Genomic DNA, 8982 nt, shown 5'->3' on the forward strand with positions numbered 1-8982 from the left:
AGTGATCAGCTGTGAGGGACCAAGAGGTCTAAGACCAGAAGCTATGTTTAAGCAGGGCAAGAGATGGTACTGCTGATGCTGTCACAGATGGTGAGTTGGAGGTAGCCTGGACCTCTGTAAGCAGCCAGCCTGTAGATTTGCTCCTTTCTTTTTCCTAACCAGAACATGCTCCTCTTGTCCCTCTGTGGCAAGGGTTGCAGTGCTGGGAGAGGAGAGTGTACATACTTGAGAGGACATAGCCATATCTGGCCTGACTTTCAGGGCTTCTGCTCCAGAAATTTGAGACCCCACCCTACCCCCAATAGGACAGTGAAAGCCACTGAGAAAAAGAAGTCTGTGCCTCATATCTGTCTTCAGACCTGGCAGTGCCAATCTTCCCAGGCTATAGCTCCTGGCACACCCTAAGGAAAGGCATGACTTGTCAATCTAATCCTGCCCCACCCCACTCCCAGCTGAATATGGTACAGACTGTACGGTGATGCTCCCCCTTACAACCCTTCAAGACCATAATAGATAACTAATGCACTTAAAATCAGAGAGGCAGGGGCAAATGGGTAGACAGGACTGGTCTCCATTGAAAGACTGAGAGAAAGTCAGTTCAGTCGGTCAGTTGTGTGTGATTCTTTGCGACCCCATGAACCACAGCATGCCAGGCCTCCCTGTCCATCACCAACTCCCGGAGTCCACTCAAACCCATGTCCATTGAGTTGGTGATGCCTTCTAACCATCTTATCCTCTGTTGTCCCCTTCTTCTCCTGCCCTCAATCTTTCCCAGCATCAGGGTCTTTTCCAATGAGTTAGCTCTTCTCATCCATCAGGTGGCCAAATTTTTGGAGTTTCAGTTTCAACATCAGTCTTTCCAATGAACACCCAGGGCAGATACCCTTGCGTATGGACTTGTTGGATCTTCTTGCGGTCCAAGGGACTCTCAAGAGTCTTCTCCAACACCACAGTTCAAAAGTATTAATTCTGTGGCACTCAGCATTCTTTATAGCCCAACTCTCACATCCATAAATGACCACTGGAAAAACCATAGCCTTGATTAGACAGACCTTTGTTGGCAAAGTAATGTCTCTGCTTTTTATTTTTTATTGTTAATATAAATTTATTTATTTTAACTGGAGGCTAATTACTTTACAATATTGTATTGGTTTTGCCATACATCAACATCTGGAAGTTCACGGTTCACATGTTACTGAAGCCTGGTTTGGAGAATTTTGAGAAATACTTTACCAGCATGTGAGATGAGTGCAATTGTACTGTAGTTTGAACCTCTGACCAAACAACTAAATAACAGATAAATAATTAACTAGGTAAAGAGTCCAAATTTAGTAATAATCATGCTAACTGAACTAGAAAAACCAGGCAAACATAGCGAAAATTCTAACAAGAAAACAGAACATATAAAAAAAAAGCCAGACAGAACTTAAGAATACATTAACAGAAAGTAAAAACAAACAGGAATTAACAGCAGACCTGACAATAACACAAGAGTAAATAATAATGGAAATCACCAATCAGAATAGCTAAAAATAAACCTCCCCCTCAAAAAAAAAAAAAAAAAGAGAACAATTTAGGAGACCTATGGATAACATTAAGCTAATTAGCATTCTTATTATAGGTGTCTCAAAAGAACAAAAGAGAGAAAAGATGGTAAATTGTATTTGATGAAATTATGGCTGAAAACTTCCCAAACCAGAAGATAGTACAGAAATCAAATGGGGTACCAAATAAAATAAACCAAAACAAACCCAAATTAAGATACAGTATAATTAAAACAGCAGGAGTTAGAAATAAAGAGAATTTCTAAAGGCAGCAAGAGAAATCACAGAATCACATAAAAGGGAAACCCCGTAAGGCTCTCTGCTAAATTTTGTATAGATACCTTGAAGGCCAGAGTGTCTGGCATTATATATTGATATTTAAAGTGTTGAAAGAGAAATGCTTACAACCTGAATATCTACCCAGTAAGATTATCATTCAGAATTGAAAGAGAGAGAAAGTGCTTCTCAGGCAAGCAAAAATTAAGAGTTTATCAATACTAAACTAACCCTGAAATAAATGTTAGAGGATCTTCTCTAAATAGAAAAGAAAAAAGAATTTGTGGGAGAGGAAGAATTCCACTAGTTAAGACACTAGCCAAGATATGAAAGCAAACCAAATGCTCATCAACAGATAATTGAATAGAGAAGCGGTATTATATACACAGATGCATGCACACACACGCACACAGAATGGGATATTACTCAGTCACAAAAAAGAATGAAAATTTGCTATTTGCAACACTCTGGATGGACTTTTGAGGAAATGTCCTTAGTAAAATAAGTCAAATTAGAGAAAGAGAATGACAAATACTCTGTAATATCATCTGCATGTAGAATCTAAAAATGGAACAAACTAGAGAATGTAACAAAGAAGAAGCTGGCTTAAAACTCAACAGTGAAAAAAACAGGAAGATCATGGCATCTGGTCTCATCCCTTCATGGCAAATAGATGGGGAAACAATGGAAACAGTGACAGAATTTATTTTCTTGGGCTCACAATCACTCAATATGGTGTCTGCAGCCATGCAACTAAAAGACACATGCTCCTTAGAAGAAAAAATAGAAGAAACCTAGACAGCATAGTAAAAAGCAGAGACATTACTTTGCCAACAAAGCTCCATAAGTCAAAGTTATGGCTTTTCCAGTAGTCATGTATGGATGCAAGAGTTGCAGCATAAAGAAAGCTGAGCACCAAAGAAATGATGGTTTTGAACTGTGGTGTTGAGGAAGACTCTTCAGAGTCCCTTGGACAGCAAGGAGATCCAACCAGTCCATCCTAAGGGAAATCAGGCTTGAATATTCATTGGAAGGACCGAAGCTGAAGCTGAAGCTCTAGTACTTTGGCCAACTGATGCAAGGAACTGACTGATTGGAAAAGACCCTGATGCTGGAAAGCCTGAAGTCTGAGGAGAAGGGGACAACAGAGGATGAGATGGTTGATTGGCATCACTGACTTGATGGACGTGAGTTTGAGCAATCTCTGTGAGTTGGTGATGGACAGGAAAGCCTGATGTGCTGCAGTCCACGGGGTCACAGAGTCCAACACAACTGAATGACTGAACTGAACTGGTAGTGATACGGAGAATACTTTGACCACAAGTTCTTCACATGTCTCAAAATAGAACAGAAAATGATGTTTCTTTTACACGGAAGGATAGCCAGGGCAAGCAGGAACCCTGTGTGTGTGTGTGTGTGTGTGTGTGTGTGTGTGTGTGTGTGTGTGTGTGTGTTTGTGAGATGGGACAATTGGTGGGAATGGATGAGCAGACAGTATGATGGAGCAGTTTAACAGGAAGTGTTTCCCTCTGTAGTGAGATGATTCTCAGAATGAGCTCTTAAGGGAGACATAAAATTCTGAATCTTAGTGCTTTCTCAAGTTTGGGGAAAAGCTGACGTTCAGAGGAGAGAAGTTTGGCTAAAGATGAGTCAAGCCAAGTCAGTGGGTATTTTATGGCTAACTGTGAGCACTTGGCCAGTCTCTTCACCATTACTTTGCACATATTACTTTACTTTTTCATTTCTTTGCCAACAATGGTTCATCTAGTCAAAGCTATGATTTTTCCAGTTGTCGTGTATGGATGTGAGAGTTGGGCTATAAAGAAAGCTGAGTACCAAAGAAGTGATGCTTTTGAACTGTGGTGTTGGAGAAGACTTTAGGGTCTCTTGGACTGCAAGGAGATCCAACCAGTCAATCCTAAAGGAAATCAGTCCTGAATATTCATTGGAAGGACTGGTGCTGAAGCTGAAACTCCAATAATTTGGCCCCCTTATGCAAAGACCTGATTCATTTGAAAAGACCCTGATGCTGGGAAATACTGAAGCCAGGAGGAGAAGCAGATGACAGATGATGAGATGGTTAGATGGCATCACCGACCCAATGGACATGAGTTTGAGCAAGCTCTGGGAGCTGGTGATGGACAGGAAAGCCTGGTGTGCTGCAGTCCATGGTGTCGCAAAGAGTCAGAGACAACTGAGCGACTGAACTGAACTGAACTGAACTGGCCAGTCTCTGCTGTTATTTAAGAGAGGCAAAGTCTGTCCTTAGACACAATTGTTGTTACTGAAATCACAAGTCCATGTGCCTGGCACAGAATGAGACCCATGAAAACTGAACAGTAGAGTTTGGAAGAGGGAAAGGTTTATTGCAGATGCATACACGGAGCAGGGTGGCTCATGCCCTAAGATCCCAAAGCTTCAGCAAGTCCCTTTAAAAGCAAAAGTGAGAGTGGGGTGTAGTTAGTTGTTGAAGACTTTGGTGTCAGATCTTTTGTTCCTAAGGTCAGGTCATGGTCAGGTAATGATGTTCCTGTAAATCTCTACCAGCTGAATGTTGTTCTCTGTCTTGACAACAAAGGGAAGTCTCAAGCCACAGCTTTCACCCAGCAATATCCCAGTCCTGGTTAAGAGGAATCAGATCTCAGTCGGCAGCTCCTTCAGGGCCACTTCCCACATTCTGCCCAGCTATCATGCCTGACAGATGCAGGCGCCCTACCCAATAGGTCCTCAGTCTCCTCAGACCGTCCAAAAGGGGAGATCAGTTCTCAAAGACTGAGACCCAGAAAGATGGCCACTGCTAGTAGGTTGCAGAGAGAGGTATGGGGGAGAGATTCACTGCTCCTCAAGGCCTGGGCCAAGGCTAGTGGAGGGACTTAGTGAGGGCTCTGGAGCACTACAGGTTGTAGTCTCCAGTCTGTTCCTTGGGCCCTCCAGCTCACCCATTGGCCCAAGGTTGGGTGATCTTCAGCCCCTCCAGAAGAATGCCTGAATCTGCCTCTTCTCTCACTCTCCATCTGATGACCACCTCACCACCCTTACTTAATCACTTCTCCAATGGTCCCTCATTGACAGTAACTGTGGGCAGGGCCCACTGTGGTGCTGATCAATAGCTGTGCAGGACAACAAATGGTCACTCATTGATAATTGGATGCTTGTGGATTGGGCTCTCTGCGGCACTAAGCAGTGATTCCACAAGACCTGTTGCCTAGTAACAGGGTGCCAAGAAATGAGGCACAGCAATGGCTTTCTTCTGAGGACTGTGCTCATCCTGTTCTATTACATTGTGAATAGAATAAAAATCACTTTGAGTTCAAGGTCTGTGAAAGTAGTTTTCAAGGTTGCCTGGCCTCCACATTCTTGATGCCTTTGACATATTAGCTGTACTATACACTGAGCATGTGGTCAAGTGACAGTTGTTGGAGAGGCTTAGAGATAAAAACTGGTGACAGGTATGCCTGGGAATACAATGAAAAGAATGATGAGCAAATGTTAATTGTGTGAAACCAAAATCTGAAGTTGGAATGGAGTTAATCAAAAATATTCCAGCACACTGGACCCAAAGTGTCCTTATGTAACAGAGTAGCATGAGCATAGCACTTAGAAGTGAAATGAAGTGAAGTGAAATCTCTCAGTCGAGTCTGACTCATGGTGACCCCATGGACTGTGCCTACCAGGCTCCTCCATCCATGGGACTTTTCAGGCAACAATACTGGAGTGGGTTGCCATTTCCTTCTCCAGGGGATCTTCCCGTCCCAGGGATTGGACCCAGGTCTCCCACATTTTAGGCAGACGCTTTACTGTCTGAGCCACCAAGGGAAGTAGCCACTGCTGTGCCTTATTACTCCGCGCATCCTGTTCCTAGGCAACAGGTCTTTCTCCGCCATTGGTCAGTGCTTCCATGGGCCCCACCCACAGGCAACCAACTACCAATGAGGTACCTACTGGTACTTGTCCTCCTCAGCTGTTGGTCAGTACCACAGTGAGCCCTGCTACTGATAACTGTCAATGAGGGGCCATAGGGAAAGTGATTCAGTCAAGAATCAGTCGTGTGAGGTGACTGGTGGTGACTGACTCTTGCCGTTGAACCACTTACAATTTTTTACAATAATGAGGATATATTTCTGGTAGTGGAGCAAGTTGAAGTTTCCTACTCAATATGAGAGTTAAAGCATCCCCAAAAATATTAGTGGTGGAGACGTTTGAGACTTTCTTTGCTCTGATGAGTAATCTTATGGAGACTGTGTATTGACTGTGGGGCAACAGACTGAGGATTCACCAAGTCTGAGGGTCTCTAAAGCTCATCAGAGTAGATAAAACATCCAACCTGTTCTTATTTCGTTTTTTCCACTGTACATGCTTGTTCTTAAGTGCCTTATGCCCTGCAAGAATCCTGAACAGGCAGAGAGTGGTCTAGAGATGAAGTGACCAGAGGACTCTGAAAGGCTGAAGTGCGATGGAAAGGGTGTGGCAGAGGTTCATAGAGGGATGGAGGATGCAGTAGTGTTTTATGGTGACACATAAATCAAAGGCTAAAAGGAACTGAAGGGAAATTTGAAGGTCGTGAGAAGAAGGAAGGAGGAGAAGGTGCAGGGAAATGGGAAGGTGGCAACCCATTCCAGTACTCTTGCCTGGAAAATCCCATGGACGAAGGAGCCTGGTAGGCTGCAGTCCATGGGGCTGCTAAGAGCCAGGCACGACTGAGCGACTTTACTTTCACTTTTCACTTTCATGCATTGGAGAAGGAAATGGCAACCCACTCCAGTGTTCTTGCCTGGAGAATCCCAGGGACGGGGGAGCCTGGAGGGCTGCCGTCTATGGGGTCACACAGAGTCGGACACAACTGAAGCGACTTAGCAGCAGCAGCAGCAGCAGGTATTTGGTAAGTTAGTAGGCAGCTAGCCCATGTTTCTGAGGCCACTGGAATTCTAAATTGTCTTTAGCAAAAACTTTTGCCAGTTTTTAAAGATTTTGAACTGAATTAAAGCCATAATGGTAGAGCAGAGAAAGAAAAGGGAGCAAACAGAATAGAGTAAGGATTTACCCACAGGATTTGAGTCAGGAGGTTGAAGGGCCTGCTAGGGTAAAGCAATTGGAGATTAATTCCCTATTGAATTAAACTCCAAGAGGATAATAGGAAGACAATTAAGGGAGGAGGCTGGGCCCTGCCCAGACTACTATCTCTCATTCCTGAAGAAATCAAGAGACCTCCCTTTGCCACACACACACACAGAAAAGTCTCCTTGCAAGCTGAAAGGGGAACAATGTCAAGGGATGCTGTCTCTATCCCGATGCCTTTTGGGTAAAATCCACTTGGTTAAGAGATGTGTGAAGACACATGAGAGGACCCTGAGATATGCCAAAATGGACTGTGAACCAGGCAAATCAGAATGATTGACCCAAAGGAAACCCAGAAGCAATGCCTCATAAAAGTAATTCAAACTACCATGAGGGCACAAACTCAGGAACTCTCCCTCTGTGTCTGCCTTTGTGCTTATCCATACGTACTCTATGCTTTTCCTGTTAATAAATACTTCACTTGTTTTACTACTTTTTGTCTTTATGGGAATTCTTTTCTTCTAAGCCTAAGGGCCAGGCCCTTGTCACTGACCACTGATCTAGTGGCTAGGATCTGGTACTCTCACATCTGTGACCCGGCCTCAATCTCTAGCTGAGAACCAAAGCCCCACTTCAAGTTATTGCAGGCCCAGGCTACCAGAGATCAGATTTATTAATCAAATCAGAGATAAGACCTTAAAGGAGCCTGGAAAAAGTCCTTCTCGATTATTCCTTTGTACAGTCCCTGTCTGAAGTGCCAAAAATATTTCCTCCCCCAATTCCCCTTAGGTGAGTCAAGGAAAACTACTAGAGTCTTCATACTGAAGAGTAGAGAAAGTTTCCTGTTCAAGAGTTAAGGAATGAGTCCTCACTCAAAATGCCGAAGAAAAACTTAATTATTCAAAAGTATTAAAATAATTCCTTATTGTGCTGTAACAGACTTGACTTCCAGAGCACTGCTTCGATTCCCAAATTCATGAACAAGAGAGTTCAAAGGATCTGCAAGGTGCAGTTAGTTATCTGGCCAGGAATGACAGAGTCCCATATGGAAAGTCCAATCCTGATCCAACTCCTGGCCATACGAAACTGTCAAAAAACACAAAAAAAATCTAGACTTAAGTCAGAAAGACTTCAGTCAAAATGACCATTGCAATAGGGAAAATCCACTGACCACAAAAGCTGTAGGCATCTCAAAATCAAACAGAAAAGGGTTTAAAAAAAAAAATAGAGGGATAAGTAGGACTAACAGTAACTTTGCTGGAGTGTGAGGGGATTGTGGGGGTGAGAAGGCAGCATGAGTAGGGCAGTTTAACAGGAAATGATTGTTGTGTGTACAGCCAGCAGTGAGCTGCATCTTCAGTTCAGCTCAGTCGCTCAGTCATGTCCGACTCCTTGGGACCCCATGAATCGCAGCACGCCAGGCCTCCCTGTCCATCACCATCTCCCGGAGTTCACTCAGATTCACGTCCACTGAGTCCGTGATGCCATTCAGCCACCTTATCCTCTGTCGTCCCCTTCTCCTCCTGCCCCCAATCCCTCCCAGCATCAGAGTCTTTTCCAATGAGTCAACACTTCGCATAAAGCGGCCAAAGTACTGGAGCTTCAGCTTTAGCATCATTCCTTCCAAAGAAATCCCAGGGCTGATCTCTTTTAGAATGGACTGGTTGGATCTCCTTGTAGTCCAATGGACTCTCAAGAGTTTTCTCCAATCGCACAGTTCAAAAGCTTCAATTCTTCGGCACTCAGCCTTCTTCAGAGTCCAACACTCACATCCATACATGACCACAGGAAAAACCATAGCCTTGACTCGACGGACCTTAGTCAGCAAAGTAATGTCTCTGCTTTTGAATATGCTGTCTAGGTTGCTCATAACTTTTCTTCCAAGGAGTAAGCGTCTTTTAACTTCATGGCTGCAATCACCATCTGCAGTGATTTTGGAGCCCCCAAAATAAAGTCTGACACTGTTTCTACTGTTTACCCATCTATTTCCCATGAAATGATGGGACCAGATGCCATGATCTTCATTTTCTGAATGTTGAACTTTAAGCCAACTTTTTCACTCTCCTCTTTCACTTTCATCAAGAGGCTTTTTAGTTCCTCTTCACTT

The sequence above is a fragment of the Ovis aries genome, chromosome X (assembly GCF_016772045.2).
Source record: "Ovis aries strain OAR_USU_Benz2616 breed Rambouillet chromosome X, ARS-UI_Ramb_v3.0, whole genome shotgun sequence".
Taxonomy (NCBI): domain Eukaryota; kingdom Metazoa; phylum Chordata; class Mammalia; order Artiodactyla; family Bovidae; genus Ovis; species Ovis aries.